General features: G+C 32.4%; 2 long non-coding RNA genes across 4 annotated transcripts in view; one reads left to right on the plus strand and one right to left on the minus strand.

Moving 5' to 3' along the window:
* Positions 1–15,548, plus strand: part of LOC125174398 (uncharacterized) — an 872,840-nt gene that overhangs the window by 582,055 nt on the left and 275,237 nt on the right. The window lies entirely within an intron of this gene.
* On the minus strand, positions 8,286–14,138 carry LOC125174399 (uncharacterized). 2 transcript variants are annotated; one of them, XR_007155442.1, is made up of 4 exons: positions 13,948–14,138; positions 13,396–13,458; positions 10,013–10,159; positions 8,286–8,550 (listed from the first exon to the last, which is right to left on the minus strand). It is a non-coding gene; the product is annotated as an uncharacterized LOC125174399 (long non-coding RNA). The 2 variants fall into 2 exon arrangements; XR_007155441.1 differs by having other exon boundaries at positions 13,923–14,138.

A 15,548-nucleotide genomic window follows, 5' to 3' on the forward strand; every position in this document is an offset into this window, starting at 1 on the left:
TGAGGTGACAGAGAAGGAAAATACCTGTGTATATATCAACCAATGTATATTGGTATATGCAAATCTATAAAAATCCCTGTGTTTTATCAGCTATATCTATATTATACTAAATAAACTGATATCTCCAAATTTAATCCATAATCACATGGATCTTTCTATCTTCTTCCCCTTGCTGGTATATAATTCTCCACTTTAATTATGAGAAAATTGGCTCCTACCATCTGCCATTCATTTATTTTATCGTTCAGTTCCAAAACATATGTATAGTGATTTCAGAATCTTTAACTTGTACTCTCATGAGAAATATTAACCAACTACAGTAAAGTACTTATATGCAATTTCTTTTGCCTTTAGTCTTACACACTCCACTCATTTCCAAAGTTACTTAGTTCAGCATCTTGTTTCCCTGTCCCCTTCAGTGAGACTTCTTTATACATTTGAATACAGTTAGATTACTTTGTCACATTCTGCATTCATCTCCAGAATCACAGACCTTCTAAAAGACTTTTTTTTAATGGCATGCATTAAGTTTCAGTCTTATACATTGCTGTGTAAATATTTTTTTTATTATCCTTCCCAAGCATTAACAGGTGTTAATTCCACCCCTGTTAGAAACTAGCCCTTAGCAGAAATGCTCACTGGGCTCCTGCACCTAGATTCCTAACTCTGACAGTGGGGAGTTTTAAGGCTTTGGTTTATTTCACATTACTTTTCTTTTATTTTTCTTTTTTTTTTTAAATATTTTTTTTAATTTTTTTTCAACGTTTATTTATTTTTGGGACAGAGAGAGACAGAGCATGAACGGGGGAGGGGCAGAGAGAGAGGGAGACACAGAATCGGAAACAGGCTCCAGGCTCTGAGCCATCAGCCCAGAGGCCGACGCGGGGCTCGAACTCACGGACCGCGAGATCGTGACCTGGCTGAAGTCGGACGCTTAACCGACTGCGCCACCCAGGCGCCCCTACTTTTCTTTTATTTTTCAAAGGCAAACCTACAAAAACTTCTTGTCTGGCTGAGTTTTCCACTGTATGCATCCCTCTTCATAAATTCCAAACTGCTTTTGGGTAATTGATCTCAAACAGAATGACTCAAAATTTGCATATTTCAGTTAGCATTCCTTAAAAGTGATAAATAGCATAAAATAGTAAGAATCCTCACCGTAGAATTTCATATCACAAATTATCATTATGAAAGAGATTTCTGTATTTGCACCGTGTGTATGTATGGGTGGGTTGTATGCTAAAATTTAAAAGATGACATTAAATATAAAGTTCAATTATATGCCATTATGTAAAGTAGGCACAGTGTTTTGAAAAAAATCAAACAACCTTTTGTCAACTAGTTTGTGCTTAAAATACAACCATTTTTTAAAATCCAGTTTCTGGGTCTTTAAGATAGTTCTGCCCCATTCGTTTATTCTTTTATAAAATAGTTAATAAATGTATGTAGCTAATGTATATACATTACATTATTTGCCAATGCTGCAATAAGCATGGCTGATCAACCAAAGAAAAAAAAAAGGGGGGACACGGTGGGGGGGTGTCTGGCTGGCTCAGTAGAACATTCAACTCTTGATCTTGGGGTCATGAATTTGAGCCTCACTTTGGCTGTAGAACTTACTTAAAAAAAAGAGAAAAAACCTTCAGCTTAGTTCTGACTGCTTTCCACACCCCACAAGCCTTTCTAGCTACTCTGCGGGCAGGCATAACACTCGAAGGCCTTCAACACACCACATTCTTTAAATTAAAATATTAATGATAATAATAATAATAATAATAATAAAATAGTTAAATCATTAACTTAAACATTTTATAAAGATTATATACTATGAAACACTATTTTAACATTAAACACATTAAAATTTACCAATTTTGTTATCAACTATATAAAATCTTTAAAATCTGCTTCACACATTGATGAATGTAGACAGAGACTAATTAGGTGATTTGCTTAAATGTCAGAGACAGTTCTAATGCCAAAAGATAATCTGGGAGCATATTCATGTTAATTGCATGTTACTTTTCATTTTGTTCAACAGAGAGAATTATTTTAATAGAAAAACTGAAAAACAAGGGAGAAAAAACAATTCCAGCTGGATGACTATGCTGACAACTGCACTAACAATCTGTCTCTTTAACTCAGACATTAGCTTTACTCCCAAGGCTAAAAATATTAGTCATTCTTGAGCTAAAACTTGTTTTCTTAATACATTTTGTCTATATTCTTAAGATGCTGTTAGGCTTATGCATAATCAGCAATCATTCTCTCCTTGACCTGCCCATACCTTAATTCTTGCTTGTGCTGTAATCAATCTTCACCTAACTTTATTTCATTCTCCTAGAACTGTCACAACCCTTACCCCATATGAATTGTAGCTGTAGTTGAAGTTCAGGATTTACTTTTGCCAAGATGCAAACTTTTCAAAATAATTTAAGTGTAATGTTACTGAATCCAAGTAAAATAATTTCTGTAGAGACACTTCATTTTTTTTTTCAATTTGAAAATCCCTATGTGTTGTTCTTAAAAAGAGTTAGGTCTACATTTAATTCAGACATATATACATATGCTCTAAGTATATTAATTTATAGTCACAATTAGCTACAAATTTATGTTATAGAATAACTTTATTTTGTATACCGTTTTAGCATGAAAATATTGTAGGTTAATATTGTTAGGTTAATAACATTTGATGCTTCTTAACGGCATTTAAATTGTTAAAAATACCAGTTATTTCATGATATGAGTTTTATATACACTGTTCAAAGGACTTTTCAGTATTTACCTGAAAAGATGTGACCTCTGTTATCTATTATTTTTTTATGTATATAGTATCTATTATTTAAATACTATCTGTTGGGGTGTCTGGGTGACTCAGTCAGTTAAGTGTCCAACTCTTGATTTTGGCTCAGGTCATGATCTCATGGTTCCTGAGTTCAAGCCCCACACTGGGCCCCCCTCTGACGGTGCAGAGCCTGCTTGGGATTTTCTTTCTCTCCCTCTCTCTCTGCCCCTCCCCTGCTTGCACTCTACCTCTCTCTGTCTCTCTCTCTCTCTCTCTCTCTCCCTCTCTCTCTCTCTCAAAAAGTAAGCTTTAAAAAATAAATAAATACTGTCTTAAATAATTAACTCAAACATGCTATAGTAAAAGGAATTATATAAAAACTATTATAACATTAAAAAGAGTTATGAAGGGTGCCTGGGTGGCTCAGTTGGTTAAATGTCCAACTCTTGATTTCGACTCAGGACATGATCTTGAGGTTTGTGAGATCGAGCCCTGTGTCAGGCTCTGTGCTGACAGCATGGAACCGGCTTGGCATCCTTTCTCTCTGACCCTCCCTTGTTCATGCTGTCTCTCTCACTCTCAAATTACATAAACAAACTTAAAAAAATTAAAAACAAAGACAGTTATGATTTATCTGCCCATTGTATATTATGATAAATAGTAATTTGGATAGTGATCAGTATAACTTTCTGGATACTTCGTAATATTTACAAGATAAGTCAGTTTCTTTCTGTGAAATCATAGTGCATTTTCCTTTTTTCAGTTAATATCACATGTAAACTATTTAGGAATTCAAAATAAAATATTCTATCCAAAGTCATGTGGTTTATTTGTATGTGTGTACATGTGTTTATAAATATAAAAAAGGGGAATTCAAATTTTAGGTCCAAAGTCAACAGGAGACTTGAAGGCAGTTTACTTCTAAAGGGTGCCTGGGTGCCTCAGTTGGTTAAGCATCTGACTCTTGATTTTGGTTCAAGTCATGATTTCAAGATTCTTGAGGTTGAGCCCTGTGTCAGACATCATGCTCTCAGCAGAGCGAGAGTATGGAGCCTGCTTGGGATTCTTTCTCTCCCTCTCTCTACCCCTCCCTGTGGTTGCATGCACACATTTCTAAAAGAATGTGTTCAATCTTCTGTCTTCTGAGTAACAACCAAAGAAGTATATATATTATATAAATATAAATGTATCTATATGTAAAATATAAGTATATAATATAATTTATATATGTATACATAAGTATATAATGTAATGTACTATAATGTAAAATACATATAATTATATATATGTAACATATATTACATATAATAATAAATTATAAGTATATATGGTTTATATATATTTACAGTAACTGAATATCTGTAATTAATATTAAGAAACATTATCAGTAATTGCTGGCTCAGTTCTAAAATGCAGTTCTGCCGTATTGGTTCAGCAACAAAAAGGAAGATTCTCAAGTGACCATATGTTTGATATTCAATGAATGATTTTTGAATTGTTCTGCTTTTTTTTAAACATTTAAGTATATCTAACATGTAAATGTATTAAATTTTATTTAATTTTAGAGCTATTAAGTTTGATCTGGGAAAAAACATATTTCAAAAGTAATCACATTCAAGAACCTGGATATTGCTTTAAAAAGTACTTTCTTTTATCCATGTCAGTTTTCTTTTATTTCTGTCATAGAGTCCTTGCATAAAAAAAAAAACTAACAAATAATTCTTAATACTTCCTAACCAAAATATGTCCCACATTTAGTTCTCTACATGATGTTTTCCTAGGTGCATTAAGAGTACACATCCACATACTTCTGTGGTGGAAAGTGGATTGTCACCAACTGCTTGTTCAAGTAACTAAGCTTATTAATAACACTTCTTTTTTTGAACTGGGAAATATTTTATATCAACAAATGCTTGTTGATCTAACAGACTTATCAGTTGGTAAGTCAATATACCACTTAGTACATATAGAAGAAAAACAGTATGCCAGTATGGGAAATAATAATTTAATTGTATAACTATAAATGTATATATTAGGTTTATAATATATTAAAAATTATGTTGTATAATACATATATATGTATATATATTAATAGTTGCAATAATAATGTAAAGGATTTTGACCTCTGGTTATGGCTCATAGCTAATAGAAAAGAGGAACTAAATATCCAGGTTAAAAGAGAGATTTCAATTATTTGGGCCAGATAGTCCATTCATGACTTTTGGGGAGTTACAGTCAAGTTGCCCCCAAGTAGCATCATCCTAGCTTCTCCAATACCTCCACTTATCAAAGTAAATTAATCAGAGAATGGAACAAGAGTGGAACAATAATGAGGCTCTAAGAAAACTCCAAGAGTCTGATAGTACGTTCCAGAAAGAAAAACTGGCATGATGGCTACATGTTTGTTAAGCCCACTCTGGTGTTCCAGTGATTAGGGAGAAACATGGCAAGAACTTTTTTAGGAGAATATAATTTGTATCCCCTTTAGTGTTGAGGAAAATATTAAAACAGGGTGTGGTGACCATTTAGCAGTAGACATCTAGAAGTGTGAAAATACCATGTTGTAATAATGTGCCCAGGATGAAAACCAGGAGATGGCTAACTCCAGCTACTTGTGATCTTTAAAACTCAAGTGAAGTGCTTCAACTTTTATTGTTAGTCCTCCTAAAGAAGTACGGGAATTTTGAATTGTAAAGAAAACTTAGAGGCACTTAAGGTTTGACTCAAGGAGTGGCTATACCAGCAGAGTCTGATCATGCTATATGTTATGTGTTGAAATGAGCTGTAAACACGTATCAACCGTAATAAAACAAAAACCTTTCTGAAGAGCTTTTTCACAGCTGAATTTTCAATGTTTATAGTCATCATGTGAGTACCTTTCTGAAGAACTTTCTCATGCCTGATTTTTCAGTATTTTTAGCCATCATGTGAGTAAGGCATTGTGTCATATCTCTGATGCTCAAACTGTAAACCAGAGAAATTAAAGAATTCCTCAGAGCCATACAGTAAGAATACGTGAGTTTTCAATGCAGAATTATTGGTTATATCCACTATTTAATTATAAAATTGCCTCTTCCCTATTCTTTGATGTAAGTTTATACATTATTTCTTCATTAATTTTTAGATTTTGGAGATGTAAAATGAGCCATAAACTTCAAAATTTAAAATGATGGATTTTAATTTTCTTCTTTTATTTTCTTTTTTATGGAGATACAATTCACATGCCATAAAATTCACCATTCCAAAGTGCAAAATTTAATTGTTTTCAGTATAGTCACAGAATTGTACAACCAACACTACTAAATAATTTCAGAATATTTTCATCATCCCAAAAAGAAACCATGTATCCATTAGCCTCTGTATTTCCTACAACCACAACCAATGGAACCGCTAACTTACTTTATTTCTCTCTAGATTTGTTTATTCTGAAAATTTAATATAAATAAAATTGTAAATGTGTGGCCTTTTGTGTCTGGCTTCTTTCACACTTCTTTTAAAGCTTCATCTATTTTGTAACACATAACAGTACTCCATTGCTTTGATGGCTGAATAATGTTCTGTTACAGGGATATATGACTTTGTGTTTCTTTGTTCATCACTTATGGTCATCTGTATTTTCCCATTTTTTGGCTATCATAAAAAATTCTGCTTTGAACATTCGTGTACTTAGTGCACGCATAAGCTTTCAATTTTTTTTTTTTTTGCATATATTCTTAGAAGTAGAATTGCTAGGTCATATGGTAATTCTACATTTAACTATTTGAAGAATTGCCAAGCTGTTTTCTAAAGTGAGTGGTACCATTTTAAATCCTAACTAGCAAATTATGAGTGTTCCAATTTCTCCCTATTGTCATTAACACTTGATATTGCCTTTTTTAATAAAGCCATGCCAATGGGCATGAAGTGGTACCTCATTGTGATTTTGATGTTCATTACCCTAATGACTAATGATATTGAGTATATTTTCATGTGCTTATTGGTTATGTGTATATCTTCTTTGGAGAAATATCTATTCAAATAATTTAACCATCTATTAATTGGGTTATTCATATTTTCATTGTTGAGTTGTAAGAATTTTTTTCTCCCAGTCTGTGGATTGTCTTTTCATTTTCTTGATCATATCTGTTGAGACATAAAAGTTTTTAATTTTGACTGAGTCCAATTTATCTATTTTTTTGTTATTTGTTTTCAGTTTCATATCTTACAGTTTTCACTTTCATTTAGGCCCTTGATCCATTTTTTTTTCACATCATACTCTCTTATTCCTCTTAAACTCCATCCCTCTAACTTTATTTATTATTAAAGTTAACATATTGTGATGCATCATTTCAAACACAATAAATTGAGCAAAATGCAAAGTCTCTTTTATAACCATAAGTAATCCTTCAGTATTCTATCTATAGTTTCATAAGTGGTATAGATCATATACATTAGCATGCATATGTATGTAAATATGTATTATATATATATATTTGTCAAATAATACACTAATATTATATTATTATTCTTGTCAAATGAGGTATTTTATACCTGTTTGGTCAAAAATGTCTTTTTTTTAGCTTCAAGTTTTTTTCAAGATCGTGCCAATTTTTACTTTGCCTTCTAACTGGACTATGACTGTATGAAGAATATGTAAAATATGACTATATATGACTAATATGACTAATATATAGACTGCTTGAGTGATCTAATTACTTTTTTCTTGTTTATCTCCTTCTTTATAAAATTATCACCAATTTGCTCAGACCAAAATCTTTGAAGTCATCTTTGATATTCTTTTTTTAAACCTCATGCTTGGAATCCATCAACAAATCCTGTTACCTCTACTTTCAAAATGTGTTCAGAATCCATCTATTTCTGATATAGATCAACTCCATGTCTATTAGTTTCTCTCTAGCCTCGATTATTGTAAAAGCTTCCTAAATGTTCTTGCTGCCGTTTATCTGCTATTTATGCTCGCAGTCTATTCATGCTACAATATTCAGAGTGTTCCTTTGGAAAGAAGACAGGATTTGTCACTGATTTGATCAAATTCCACTCAGACTTCTGTCTTTTTCCAGAATAAAACTGAAAGGCTTTATGTCGATCTAAGTGACTGACGTTAGCTGGGCTTCTCTACTTCTCTGACCTCTTCTCTTCCTCTCTGTGCTTTTCCCACTCTATCTAGCTCCTCTTGCCTCATTTCCGTTTTTCCTCTTCATTTTGCCTTCTCAAATTCTTCATTGTTATTTACCAAAATAATGAAGAAAAACAGTGTATTTCACCACCTTGAATCTGCATTCTCAGGTTTTCACTTTTCCATTTAAATCAAAATGCATCTATTGAAACCAATTCTGGTTTTTACTCATGTTAGGGGATGTCACCAAGAATATCATTAATCTTGACACCAGCACTGCAACTGTTAAGTATAAGTGCATATAAAAATTGCTATTTTTGGAACATGGCAAGAGTCAAATTGTAATCTATTTACTGAAAAATTACATGGCTTAATTCCTCTATTTTATTTGGATACATCACTTATGTATTTGACTATTTCTGTCATCACCCTAAAATAAATGTTACATGTCTTAAAAGTACACTTTTATAGTAACTTGATTTTCATGCCATTGGAAAACAAATTCATCATTCAATTGATGAAACAATCAGGATTGAAGACTTTGTTGACAGATTACAGCTGGCAACTTGTGCATGGCATTCTGTAGCTGTATATCTTTGTGCAGGCCATTTATATTTTGAGGCTGGCTTTCTTCATATGTATACTTCCAGTGCTGTTGAGAGAGTTCAATTAGGTTATGTATTTAAAATCTCTACCACAGAGCCTAGGACTTTATAGGCAATCAACACATGACAATTAGCCCCTTTTTTCCCTTTTTACAAATTTCTATCAAATGTCATGTTTTTAATTGCATTAATGTTGTTTTTGTGCCTCTAAAATTAAAATATTATATATTTTTAAAAAGCCTGTTATCAATGTTATGTTTTCTAACTATTGGTATAATACCATGCTTTTCACAATGACTAGAAAACTTTAAAAAAATATTTATGGGAGCAGGTTTAATTATCTTTTGGTCTAAATAGGGAATGGAGGAAAACAATAATCTCTTTGCTTGTAGAAATATGACATAATCTTATGAAGGTTGATTGAAGCATTTGATTTAAGGAAATTACTTTCCCACATTAAGAAAGGTGTTTATATAACAAGTTGACTATTAACTATCAAGCATGGCAATTTCATCACTCCACCAGCTGTTCACATTTAATATTTGCATAATAGAATGAATAGTTTCTATAGTTATTGGTCTAGATATTCATCTCTATTCCATGTGGACACACTTTTATCAAAATAATCACTTCTTTCATGAGCTTTCTGTTGGGTCTAATTTACTTTTCTTTTGTAGTTATATGATTATGAGGACATAAACTTTTCCATATAAGGAAGTCTGCTGGGTATTATAAAAACATATCGAGTTTCATTCTATTGATACACAGAGTGAAGACTATTTGGTTCAAGATTTAATAAATATTCAGCATAGTACAAAACAGCTTGTGCTTTATGGTTTGAATATGGTGTTTATATTTCTAATAGCATGTTGGACATGCTAGCTCCTTTGAAATGTTGAAATAGCAATCAAATTACTTGTTTTCCCTGATGTATTATTCATCATTCATATTCTTATGTACTTACTTTTGATATGTATCTGTAAATTGTAATGGAAAACAATGTGTTATTGTACTTACTCCTTCATATGACTTAGTAAAAATAAGTTGTGAGTATGTGTGTGTATGTATGTAAGTGTAAGTATGTATGTATGAAACATACATTCATGTGTGTGAAACGAAAGGGATTGAAAAGAATATGATTTTTTTATTTCTCATTGTATGGGATACTGGATGCTCAGAACAGATCTGCCAATTAAAATTTAATGCAGCATGGATCTAAAACCAAATTTTTAATCACTGATACACCCAGAAAATAAAAAGCCAAAATGAGATTAAAGTGGGAGGCTTGGGAATTAGTAAAATTCCCATTTTACCTATTTTTCCCTGGCTACGTAGATGAATCTTCATCATACGGAATTAATGGATTCACAGGTGACATGTAATAATAAGTCTTGTATCTAGCCCAGGTAAGAAGGCTCATAGAACATCCCAGAATAAAGTAGAAACTCCAAAAAAGACATACCTTAATTTTACAGGTGAAAAGAAGGCATCAGCCAGCGACTTGCTTACCTTGGCCTTAATACTGGCTTGAGGGGGATAAGTCTCCACTAAGAATCTATGATCATAAGCTGGCCTTCATACAAGGTGGTGGGATGGGGAATTCTCGCAGACAGTTTTGATTTACTATGATCTAGAGTAGTTTCTGTTTCCATTTGTCTGGCAGAGGCAAAGGTAAACACTTTTGAAGTGGTAAAATTTCAACTCAGCTGTAAACATTTCCATGAATTAATAACTCAATGAAAAGTCATAACAACACAAAGAAGGAAGCATCATGAGACTAAGCCAAAATAGACAATTGTGAGCAGAAAAAGAGCTAAAAATATTTACAATATTGCAACTAGGATACACAAAAGTGCTATATCATTTATTACAAGAAAGAAATAACAAAACAATGTATGAGAAATACAAAGTCGATAAAAATGACTAAGAAGTTTTTAAAGGTTAGAAATTTTAGAACATAAAAATTTAAAAAAATTAAAAATTTAGTGAATTAGTTAAACCACACATTAGACCAAACTGAAGAGTAATTTTATATTAGATATGAATTAATTCACCAGAATTCAAATCAGATAAACAAAGACATAGGAAATGTGAAAGAGTAAGACATGTAGCAATCAGAATAAAAAGATATAACTTTCATTTTTTTTTTTTAGATTTCAGAGGGATGTCATGGAAATTTATGAAAGAGAAAATAGTCTAAGCAATATTAATTGAGATTTTTTCCAGAATTTCTGAAAAAAAATCTCAGTTCTAAGAAGACAAAAAAAATGATAGACATGTAATAGTGAAAATGAATAACACAAAAACCAAAGAGAACCCCTTAAAATGAAGACAAAAGGAAGACTAGACTATTTACAAATGATTCCAATCAGATTGATACCTAATTTCTCAATAATTACAAAGAGAGGGGGAGGAACTTAGCATGTTTTCAAGACTGTGCTCTTACTTTTGATATTTTGTGAAATTGTCTTTTAAGAATATTGGTAAAATGGTTCCAGTAAAGACAGAGTAGACCGTATCTATAGTAATCCACCTTTTTGTAACAATTACATACTCTGGACAAAATATATAAGGCAATTATTTTCAAACAACCAAACATATGTTTGGTTTTCATTTAATTCTGTCAATAAGGTTACAGACCTTTACAACACTACATAGATATGGCAGCGATACTAATGTTTGACACACTATACATCAATAAAATTTACAGTATTATTTTCTATTCTGTAACAACAGAAATTATTTTTTCTATGTACCATATGTTCTCAGTAACTGAGGTAGTGAATAGAAGTCATTCTTTAGTAAATTTTAGATTCCCATCCTCTTTTTCAAAATTCTTATTCAGATATTATAGTGTAGGATTTTGCAGACAAGAACTCCCAGGTGTGGTTATGTGACTTTGCTCATTTTTCCCAAAAGAGATGACACGCTGTCCTTTATCAGTCTAATACTAGCAGTTTCACCACGGGGAAGGTGTTAGATAACACTAACCAGGAAGATGTTAGAGAACAATAGACACCACGTTATCCAGTGATGTCCTGTCATAACTTAGATTTACCAGAGTCTTTCTGTAAATTCACTACTATAGCCTGGCTTTCTAAATGCCCAATAACTGTCCTAATTGCCTTCCAGCAGCAAAAGTAAATCTTCCTTGCAGAATCCTCAACTAATCTCTATAAGTTTTCAAATAATATATCCAGCATTTAATAATAAAAGAAAATCCTTAGGATAATGGAAAACATGACCAAATTACCTAAATTGAAAGATGAGGGGAAGAAAGGACATTAATCCCATAAACGATTCATATATTGCTGTTATTGAGAAATTGAAAACAACACAGAGAATTTTAAGAGAAGAATGTAGAATTTAAAAAATCAAATAGAGGGGCGCCTGGGTGGCTCAGCTGGTTAAGCGTTCGACTTCGGCTCAGGTCACGATCTCACGGTCCGTGAGTTCGAGCCCTGCGTGAGGCTCTGGGCTGATGGCTCAGAGGCTGGAGCCTGCTTCCGATTTTGTGTCTCCCTTTCTCTCTGCCCCTTCCCCGTTCATGCTCTGTCTCTCTCCGTCTCAAAAATAAATAAACATTTAAAAAAAATTTTTAAAAATCAAATAGAAATGGTAGAACTGAAAAATACAATAATAAATCAAGAATTCAAAAGATCAGTTAACAACACATTAGACATGGAAGGGGAGAAGATTAGTAAACTAAAATCACATCACTAGAATATATTATACAGAGGGAAGGAAACTGGGGGAAAGCAGCAGGTTACAGATAGGACACTTTCTACAATAGAATATTATTTCATCCTAAAGTATCTCACATAATTTTATTGGAGATCCAGAAGAAAAGAAAATGCAAAAATATACAAAAGCAATATATGAAGAGATAGTAGATAAAGTTTCCCAGATCAATTAAAACATCAAGCCACATATAAAAGAAGCACAATTCAGGCAGGATAAATACAGACACACACACACACACACACACACACACACACACACACACCTACACACACACACACACACACAAAAGCCCCACCTCCTGATATCATCTGTAAAGCTACAGTAACCAAGATATTGGTATTATCAAAAGGATAGAAAGATATATTAATGAAACAGAATAGGGCCCAGAAATAAACCCACATAAACATAATTCATGATCTTTGACAAAGGAGCGAAGGAACAGAGGTAGTCTTTTCAATACATTGTGTTAGAATAGGACATACATGCAAAAAGGTAAATCTAGATACAGCCTTACACCATCTACAAAAATTATCTCTAAGTGTATTATAAACCCGAATAAAAAACACAAAACTATAAAAATCCTAGAAGACAACATAGAACAAAATCTAGATGATCTTGGGCATGCTGATGCCTTTTTAGATACAATATCAAAGGCATGATCTGCAAAAGAAAGAATTGATAAACTGGACTTCTTTAAAATTAAAAACTTCTGCCCTGTAAAAGACCGTGTCAAGAAACAAGCCACAGACTAGGAGAAATATTTGCAAAACACGTATGTGATAAAGAACTATTATCCAAAATATGCAAAAATGATTAAAACTCCGGTGCCTGGGTGGTTCAGTCAGTTAAGTAGTTAAATGTCTGACTCTTGATATCGGCTCTGGTCATGATCTCCTGGTCATGATAGAGAGACCCACATTGAACCCCTGCTTCACGCTGAGTGCGGCCTGCTTGGGATTCTCTCTTTCCCTATATCCCTGTCCCTCCCCAGCTCATGCTCTATCTCTCTCTCTCTCTCAATCTCTCTCTCTCTCTCTCTCTCAAAATAAATACATAAACTTGTAAAAAAAAAACTATTAAAACTCAATGTTAAGAAAGTAAACAACTACATTTAAAAAATGGACAAGAGACCTGACCAGAAAACTCACCAATGAAAATATACAGTTGACAAATAAATGTATGAAAAGATCTTCATCATGTATATTAGGGATCTGCAAATTAAAACAATGAGCACAGAACCATCATCAAAAATATTTTCTAAAAAAGCATTTTAATGAAAGAAATATCTCCCCTGTCTTCTTTCCTTCTCCAGATTAAATGTTCCTTTAACATATGGGTGTAGCATTTCTATATACATGTTTATAGAATTTCAGTATATATCAAACCACATATATGAAATTCATATATTTTATTTTATCAATTTGAGAACTAGATAAAATAAATTAAAAGACTGAATGATGTATAGATTGACATATAGTTTATGAAAGAAACTGTCTTCCTTTTATATATGTTGGAAATATAATTCCAATAAATTATATCTATTCAAAGGAAATAGTTATCTATTTCCATATTACACAGATAGTGAAAACACTCTAGTTTCATATTGTGCAGAAGAAAATCAACTACTTTTGGTTTCTTAGCTCAAGAATATTTAAATAAAACTGAAATGATGTACCAGTTCATCATGCTTATGCATTTACCATTATCTTCTTTTTGAGAAAACTAAGCCTCCTGCAAAAGACAGTTTGACTTTAGGTAGCTGTGTTTTTTAGTTCTTTTTGCTATTAAAACTTTTCCTTCTACGCCATTGCCTGAGGGAAACAATAAATATTTGAGAGACATATGGTCTTCTTTAGGTAAGGCACTTCATCCGTTTAGTCTGTTATGTTCCAAGTACCTAGCAAGCAGAAAACATAGTAGATGTTCAATAGTCATAGTTCTTTCTGTCACATAATAAGTTGCAATTAATGAAGTATGTTCTTTTCTATTGAAGAGTTTTTTTTCTTTTTAGTATGTTCTAAATCTAGTTTTTAAAATACAAATGTTAATACTAAAAAATCATGACTCAGTGAAAAAGTTGGCTAAAAATGTCAGACACAGGTTCTAATTCTGTTTGCCATGTATTAGTTGTGATACCTTGGGCAAGTTATAGAACTTCATTAGACTTTCGTAAAAATAACTTTAAATTGATAATAACTGTATTAATTTCCCATTGCTGCTCTAACCAATTACCATAAATTTTATTAGATTAAGACACAGACTTACCATCTTACATTTTTGGAGGTCAGAAGTCAAACTTGAAGTGTTGGCAGCATTCTTCTAGAGATTCTGTGGGAGAATTCACTTCAGCTTCTAGAAGCCACTTGCATTCCTTGTTTTATGGCCCCTTCCTCTATCTTAAAATCTCCTTCTGCTCGTCATCATGTCTCTCCTTTGTCTGACTCTCACTCTCTTGCCCTTCTCATAAATAACCTTGTGACTACATTTGTACCACCTAAATAATCTCCCCATCACAAAATCCTTAACTTAATTACATCTGCAAAATCCTTTCTGCCATGTAAAGTAATAGAATCACAGGTTCTGAGGATTAGAATGTGACTATCTTTGGGAGGGGAGGGGTTGTGTATTCAGTTGGCTACAATAACACTTACCTTAAAAGGTTTTTAAGAGGATTAAAGGATTTTAAATACATGAACATTTGATATAATGGATTGGCCTTATGTGGTGCATTTTGTATCTATCTATCTATCTATCTATCTACCTACCTACCTATATCTTTTATATCTGTTTATTAAAGTTATATGTAACCAACCAATAAAGTAACATTTTAATATTTTGATATGTTGTACTATATTTTCATATTGTTTATTTATGAGAGCATAGTTATTCATATGAATGCAATATTAACTTATAGAAAACTTTTGGAAAGTTGACTTTTGGAACGTTGAAAGTTATAATGTTAACATTTTAAAATAATGCCAAAGAATGTTGAAATAGGCTTAGGGACCTAATAGGCAAATTTATTGAAATCACTGAAGTATTATATCTTGAAAGAGTATCTAATTTTATACAGTAATGGACTGTGCCCAAGTGCTACACCTCAGCCTATTTGGCCAGAAGTTGCAGTCTTACTGTATGAGTGTTGTTAAGCTTTACACCATGTCTCACTTTCCCCTTTAAAATAACTAAATGCTGCATTTTCTTTCTCGCAACCAAATTTTCACATTTGTTTTTTTGTTTGTTTGTTTTGTTTTGTTTTGTTTTATGGTAAAACAACACCATCTGTGCTTCTTAAATAAAT

The sequence above is a fragment of the Prionailurus viverrinus genome, chromosome C2 (assembly GCF_022837055.1).
Source record: "Prionailurus viverrinus isolate Anna chromosome C2, UM_Priviv_1.0, whole genome shotgun sequence".
NCBI lineage: Eukaryota > Metazoa > Chordata > Mammalia > Carnivora > Felidae > Prionailurus > Prionailurus viverrinus.